At 42.5% G+C, this 7,938-nt stretch overlaps 1 pseudogene; it reads right to left on the bottom strand.

The window, feature by feature from the left end:
* Positions 1-2,221: 2,221 nt before the first annotated feature.
* Positions 2,222-3,145, bottom strand: LOC126495429 (olfactory receptor 1361-like; annotated as a pseudogene).
* Positions 3,146-7,938: the final 4,793 nt, after the last annotated feature.

Genomic DNA, 7,938 nt, shown 5'->3' with positions numbered 1-7,938 from the left:
TTGGAGCTCTTTGGTGAGAAATTGCTTGGCACACAGGAAGCACCCTCCCCATTCCTAAGCATGGAGAGCAGTCCAGGCTCTGAAACAGCTGGTTCTCGAAGGATCCCAGGGCCTGTGCCTTCCAAAATTAGTGCGTGGATGTTGTGGCTCATTAGTTTAAGTTGTGTTGCATCTTAAACTGTGGACTAATGTGTTTAATGCTACAAAGTCGTGTTTTATTCTTTTAAACTGCATTTGTTTAACTCTGTAAGGCAGTGTTATTTTGTCTACCTAAAACATCTGATTGGTCCAACAAAGAGCTAAAGAGCCAATAACCAGGCAGGAGAGAGAAATAGACAGGGCAGTCAGTTAGAGAGAATAAATAGGTGAGCTAGGCTCAAGTGGAGAGTAGGAGCAAGAAAAGAAGGGCAAGCAAGGGGCCAGCCCTTCAGTCACAGAGTCAGTCAAGGAGCAAGAAGGAAAGAAAGATACACAGAATAAAGTAATGTAGAGAGTCCAGGGTCAAAACAGTGAAATAGAAACACGATGATAATGTAAGCTAGGAAAGCTGTCTAGGAGGAAGCCAACCTGAGGCCAGGCATTCATAAGTAAGAATAAACCTCTCTCCATTTATTTGGGAGCTGGGTGGCAGGCTCCCCAAAATAAACCAAAGCAAAGAAAACAAAACCAACTAAACCTGTATATGTTTTGATTGCTCTGGAGGATCCCTGAGAGAAGGGCAGGGATGTTATCCTCACTGGAACCAAGAGTGACAATGTCTTATCAGAACATGAGAGGACTATCAGCTGTCCCTCCTGTTCCAGGGTTTGCAGCCAGGCACTGAAGGAAGTCAAAGGGAGGGTCCTCCACCTGAGGAAGAGCTTTTTACAGTCAGTCAGTCAGTCAGTCAGTCAGTCAGTCAGTCAGGCAGCCAGTCAATCATTCAACCAAATCAAAACCTTGCAGCAAAGGTATTTAAGGTGAAAGACTAAACCTTATCTCCTCTAACCCTGGGGACAAGGTTAGAGATATATTCTGACCACCCCAATTCAGCTTTTTGCTGGTTTCCTTTCTAATAGTGCAAGACTATTATGATGGAGAGATTGAAATGAAAAATAGAAAATTAATAGCATTTGGCAGAATTAGACAATGCCAGGGGACATTCCAAAAACCAAACCAAATCAAACAAAACAAAATTCAACAAACAAACACATAAAACCCCACCAAGAAAAATACCGGGTTTTAAAGATCATAGTGTGAAACATCAACACTCAAAACTTGATTGCTTTTCTGTACGCCAATAATGAAATTGGAAGTCAATGTTTTTTAAAGTTCATGTTAATTGTGTCATACACAAAGCTGGTCATGATGGTGATTATCAGGTCCCAATTTCCCTACGTCTGAAAGACAGTCCCTGTATCCAGAAATGAGCTCAAACTGGACTATAGGGTTTCTGGCAGTTAGATAAAAGCCAGCATTCCTCAGGAATTTGTGAAGTCAGTTCCCATGGGCTGAAAGGCGTAATTTCCCTTATCTCTAGCTGAGGAGACTTATGGCTACCTGTGGTGCCTATCAGCATACCAAAGCACTTGCTGGCTTCCAGGCTCCCTCAGTATCACAAGGACCTGTCACACATGTCCTTGCTGGCATCCTACCCTCTCACCTTCCCCTCTACCCTAAACTCCCTCCAGCTGAGACTCCCCTCCTCCAGCTGCTCATCCTCCTTACAACACAGCTCTCCTCACATCCTCACTCCTGCTGCTCTGGTCTTCTCTCTATGCTCCTTGTTCTCTGCCTGGTCCTTCTCTCTTCTCTCACAGATAGCCCTGGCCAGGTCCAGTTTCCTTCTTCCTCTGTTGGCTCTGACCTCTCCCAGATCCTCTGCCTCTCCCTCTCTCATATCAGCAATAGAAATCTTCCTTCCTTTAGTCACACCATGGGGTGCTAATGCTCGCACTTTTTTTTTCTGTTCCTCTCTGTATAGAGTGAGATCTCTAATCCCAGTTCTTGGAAGCTTGAGACAAATGCATGGGATTTCAAGGTCATCATAGTCNTAAATTTCAGACTGTGTGACAGAGAGCATTAGTCAGCATCTGAATCAAAATCTTGATGACAAACATCTGTCACATATCCTAAGGGCTATCATGCTGAGCAATGAACCTGTCTGGATCTCTGTTTTAAAAAAAAAAATGAAGAAATACATGTCATATGGGAGGCCTCTCAGCTCTAGAAATTTAAAATTCTAGGACCTGAGAATTATCTTCCTTAGGGCTCCTTTGATGTCATGATTCCTCAGGCTATAGATGAAGGGGTTGGCCATAGGGGTCACCACTGTGAAGATGACAGAGGCCACTGCATCCTGTAGTGATTATGAGGATGAAGGGTGCATATAAATTCCTAGTATTGCCCCGTAGAAAAGACAGACCACAGTGAGGTGGGAACCACAAGTGGACATGGCTTTTCTTATCCCCTGGGTAGAGGGCATCTTCAAGACCTTAGAGCTGATGTAGGCATAGGAAACAACAATGCATACAAATGTTGTCATAAATATCATTCCACCTTCAGTGAATATTGTGACATCATTGATAAAGGTATCTGAACAAGATAGTTTCAGGACAAGGTAGGGGTCACAGAAGAAGTGGGGCACTGCATTGTGGGAACAGAAGGTGAGTCTAACCATGAGGAGAGTGTGCAAGAGAGCATTCAGGTTTGCAATGACCCATGATATGGCCACCAGGAGGACACAGAGTCTGGGGCTCATCATCAGGGTGTAGTGGAGTGGGTGACAAATGGCCACATAGCGGTCATAGGCCATCACACTCAGGAGAAAACTGTCCAAGTTGCCGAATATGATCAAGAAGTACATCTGGATCATGCACTCCATGTAAGAGATGGACTTGCTTCCCACCATGTGATTCACCAGTGCCTTGGGGACGGTGACTGAGGAAAAGCAGATGTCGACACTGGAGAGGTTGGCCAAGAAGAAGTACATGGGTGTGTGGAGATGAGGGTCACAGCTGATGGCCAGGATGATGAGAAGGTTCCCAGAGATGGTGACCATGTACATCCCCAAGAACATCCCAAAGACAACCTCCTCTTGGACTGACTCTTCAGAGAGTCCCAGGAGGAGGAATTCTGTGACTGTCGTCTGATTGTCACCACCCATGTCTCTGGAGAAGAGAGTGAGGTGCGCATAGAGAAATCATTCACCAACTCTTGAAGAAAAGATGCAGTTTGGAAAAGTTTACTCATTAGATGGGAATTAACTGTTAGTAAATTCCCTTACAATGTATTTTTATAGCAAAGAGTGGAACATTTTGAAAGGACAGAATTCTAATGTGTTTATTAATTCTGTTGTTTGCTTAGTGCCATATATATGTACATTTTACACAATAGTTAACTCAGTCTAGGAATTGGCTACTACATTTAACTGTCCAAATGAAAAAATTGAGGAGTGGACAGCTAGTTTTTTAGTAAAAAAGGTTGATCAAACAGTGAAAATTCAAAACAAGCTAATAGTCTTGTTCTCTCTGTTACACATATACACACAAGGACATGCATGCTCACACATACACAAACACAAGCACACTTAGGTAAATGCACACACAGACATCATGCACAACACACACACACACACACAAGCACACACATGGATATCTTGTAGCACAGTTATGCACACAATTTTTGTTACATTAACTTTTCTCTGACCAGGAAGTTCAGGTCTTAAATTATCCTCCTGCCTTAACATCCAGCCGGCTGGAACTATAGTCAGATACCCAGTTCCCAGCAATTTTTATGCTATATTAGCTACCATTTATAGAATTTTAATCAAATGAAAAGTCCCTACTAGTTGTCATGTATTATAAACCCGGTGTTTCTGCTGTGGCTTTTCTGTTTCATCACAACTGGGAAGACTAACATGCTTTGACAGACCTGTTTGGCAGTTGGGCCTTTGCAATCTATCTGTTACTAGGATGTTTTCACTTCAACTCACTTCTGAGACATTGCCCAGACCCCTGTGTGCAATGTTGCCCCCTTTCTGCACTCAGAAGAGGGGGGCATACAGATTCTAAGTGCATTGTTTTTCTACTGAAGAAAAAGTGATTTACATGTGGATAAAATGCAGATTCATGTGCATCTCAAGACAATCCACAGGCTAAGACATCTCCATGGTCAGGAGGTCTGGAAAACATCTGGACTACAATGCCCATGGAGGGAGGCAAGGCAATTCACAGCTGAGAAGGGAGGAGAGTCACCCTGGGGTGGTCAGAGGCCTGGCTGGGGAAGGGGAGGAGAGGAGACAGGTGTCAGGAGAAATGGCCTGGCTGCAGGGACAGAACATGACATGGAAATTGATGAAATTGGTTACAGGATGTTCGTGTGGTCCAGACAGCGGCTGACTGCTGCTGTGAGAATGGAGCTAAGCACAGTGCTGAGATGTGAGTCCAAGGTAACTTCCGGAGCACTGCCATGGATGTAGACTAGCATGACAACAGCAACAGCAAAGAGCTAGAATGAGGGCTGGGGAGATGGCGCAGTGGGTATAGCACATGCCATGTAAGTGTGAAGACCTGAGTTCAAATCCCCAGATCCCACCTAAAATTCCACACCATAGCACATGTCTTCTTTCTTAGTGCTTTTATGGTGAAGTGCTAAGCTTTAAATTTGAATGAGTGCTGTACACTCATAAACATACATGCACACACAAGAACAGTAACACATGCACAGTATGTAAAATTTAAAAAGCTAGAATATGCTTCCTGTGAGTCACAGGGTCAGGGGACTGTTGTAGAACCAGAGAGATAAGAAACAGAATGATCATAGATCATAAGGACGAATGAAAGGGTCCTTTGACTATAGTTGCTTATGTTCTAGAAGCCACATAGTTTCCTATCAAAGAAATGGAAAAAGGAGCGCAATGGGATGTAAAGGGAACTTGTTTCAGTGGGATGAGATCACACCTAAGGTTCAATCCTGGTTTTTCTGTGGTGTCCTACACTGTGCATTGAGAGATGGTAGACATTGGAATGGTCAGTTGCTAGGAAGAATACTAACATTTTATGGTTTAAGTTCTAGCTGTACATGTTCCACAGGAACTCAGGGCATCATGTTAGGTCATGCATGGATGCCCCTTTCTTTGATTGGCTCTTCAACTCCAGCTTTTGGATTTCAGTTCCACTTGCACTAAAACTTCCTTATGGAGACAGAATTCTACTGCCACCAATGTAAAAAGCAAGAACGTAACTGTGTGTCTCTTGTACTGGGTTGATGTCTGTGAGTTGGAGGACTGTCGGGTGTGTCTGAGATCCAGATGTGCAGGTATGTCTGCAACTCTGGGTGTTTGAGCCCCTCAACCTTAAAGGCTGCTTTGTCTCTGGACTCAGGTGAAGGCAACTCTTAACTGCCTGGTTTCAGTATCATCCAGGCAGTCACACTAGAAACACCTTATAATACAACACACACCCAGAGGATGGACACGGAACAAATATGCGGACCAGGAAAAAAATAATGACACTCTGTCTCTGTTTCTCTGTCTCTCCCTGTCTCTGTCTCTCTTTGTGTTTGTGTGTCTGTGTGTGTGTCTATTTGTATCTCTGTCACCTTTTATATGCGTGTGGCTTTGTGTTTCTGTCTCTCTCCCTCTGTGTGTCTCTCCGTGTGTCTCTCTCCCTCTTCTGAGCAGGCTTTTCATTAGTCTGAAAACTGCTCTTAACCCACTAACCTTGGTTCTGTTCCTCTACTTCCTCTACCCAATAGCAGCTTCCTCTGTGTTCCTAGTGCAGAGACCCTCATGTAGGAACAAGGCATGGACATGGAGGAGTGAGATGCTTTTCCTCCTTTGAACTTGGTCAGAGGCAGAGGCACTGAATAAAATTCTTTCTCTGCATGCCATCCCATGGGTCCAAGTCCATGGGAGTCTGCCTTCTGTGGGGGTGTCCTCTGCTGCTTTCTCACCCTCCTTACCTGGGTGCTCTTGGCTGCTCTCAGATGCCTTCAGGAAAGTTCTCTGTCTGCTGGTGCCATGGTTGAGACTGAGAAGGGAAGGGCCTTTGTCCCTAGAAGAGAACAGAGAACATCTAGAATGAGGCATGTGGCTCTCTCTGGTCAAAATTGGATGGTTGAGAGTGAATAAATTGATGCTCCATCCCTGGAGTTGGTGTTGCCATGAAGATGGTGCCAAGTGTGTGCTCCCCTAGGGTGGATTTCTCAGAAGTTCTAATTAGAGACACATGTGAGGTTTTCACAGTCTGCATTCTGTCTTGGCAACGAAAATTAGGATCTTTAGAAAGTCAGTTCTTGTACAAGTGCTCATTGCAAGAGCTCTAATCATGGTTAATTATTTATATTTATTCATATTTGATAAGATGGTCTTACAAACATATATTATATGATATCAAAATATATAAGAATTATGTGTCCTATACATATACAACATAAAATTTTGTCAAATTTTGGTAGAGGTTTAGATCACCATGAACTTCATGCCAAAACCTAGCGAATACATACTAAAAATCAAATCACAAACCAATTAATGATACCATTATTGGTATGACCTAATAACAAAATTGGATCCCTCAATCAAGTATGAATCAATTACCAAATCCAATTGCAATGGTTTCTATAGCAATCATATAAATGATGCAAAAAAGCTCTTGACAAAATTGTAAAGATATTTATTAGTGTAAAAATTCCCAATAAATCCCAAGTCAAAGAGCTCCTTGACTTGATGAAAGATTTTTACAAAAAGACTTCATTACACCCAGTAAGGTGCCCAATGTTTTCTTTATCAACTGAACTTTCTCTAAGTGACTTTGCTGTTCTACTCATCCCCCTGTTCATGGAACTGCTACACTAAGCTCATCCATTTTTAAAAATTTTTAAGGTAGACAATTTGGTAACTTTGATTGTTTCTCTTTCTTTTCTACTGTTTGGCAGGGTTTCACCATATACCCCATGAATACCTAGAGGAAACATCCTATTGTCTCAGGCTTCCAAAAGCTTTAATTAAAGATCTCACTCTGTACAGGGGGGAGCAGCAAGAAAGGGCAAACATCACTCCTCTGTGGTGCGGCTAAAGGGACGGAAGGTTTCTACTGATCTGAAAAAGAAGAAAGAGGTAGAGTATTTGAAAGAGTTCAGAGCAGAGAGAGAAAGGAGATGAATGAATTTGGCCAGGGCTATCTGTGAGAGAGGAGAGAATGATCAGGCGACAACAAGGAGCATAGGGAGAGACCAGAGCTGCAAGAGTGAGAAGAGCTGAGTTGTTAAGGAGCTGAGTTGTGAGGAGAGCTCATAACAGGAACAATTCATCAGGATGAAGTCTCAATCCTGAATATCTATGCCCCTAATATAAAAGCACCCACTTATGTAAAAGAAACATTACTAAAACTCAAGGCAGTCATCAACCCTCACACACTATTAGTAGGAGTCTTCAACACTCCTCTCTCACCAATGGACAGGTCAATCAGACAGAAATCTAACAGAGAAATAAGAGAATTAATGTAGGTAATGAATCAAATGGACTTAATAGACATCTATAGAACATTTCACCCAAATAGGAAAGAATATACCTTCTTCTCTGCAGCTCATGGAACCTTCTCAAAAATTGACCACATACTTGGTAACAAAGCAAACTTCCACAGTTACAAAAAAATATTAGTAACCACATGTGTCTTATCAGATCACCATGGATTAAAGTTAGAATTCAACAACAATGCTACCCCCAGAAACCATACAAACTCATGGAAACTGAACAGTCAGCTACTGAACTACACCTGGATCAAGAGAGAAATAAAGAAATTAAAATCTTTCTTGAATTCAATGAAAATAAAGACTCAGCATATTCAAACTTATGGTAAACTATGAAAGCAGTGCTAAAAGGAAAGTTCAGAGCACTAAATGCCCACTTAAAGAAAAGGGATTATTTTAATATGTCCTAAGATCCTGACTGTCACAGTG

This window comes from Alexandromys fortis, unplaced genomic scaffold (assembly GCF_014885135.2).
Source record: "Alexandromys fortis isolate MF-2015 unplaced genomic scaffold, M_Fortis_MF-2015_v1.1 scaffold_499, whole genome shotgun sequence".
Classification (NCBI taxonomy): domain Eukaryota; kingdom Metazoa; phylum Chordata; class Mammalia; order Rodentia; family Cricetidae; genus Alexandromys; species Alexandromys fortis.
This window is presented reverse-complemented; position numbering and strand designations above follow the sequence as displayed.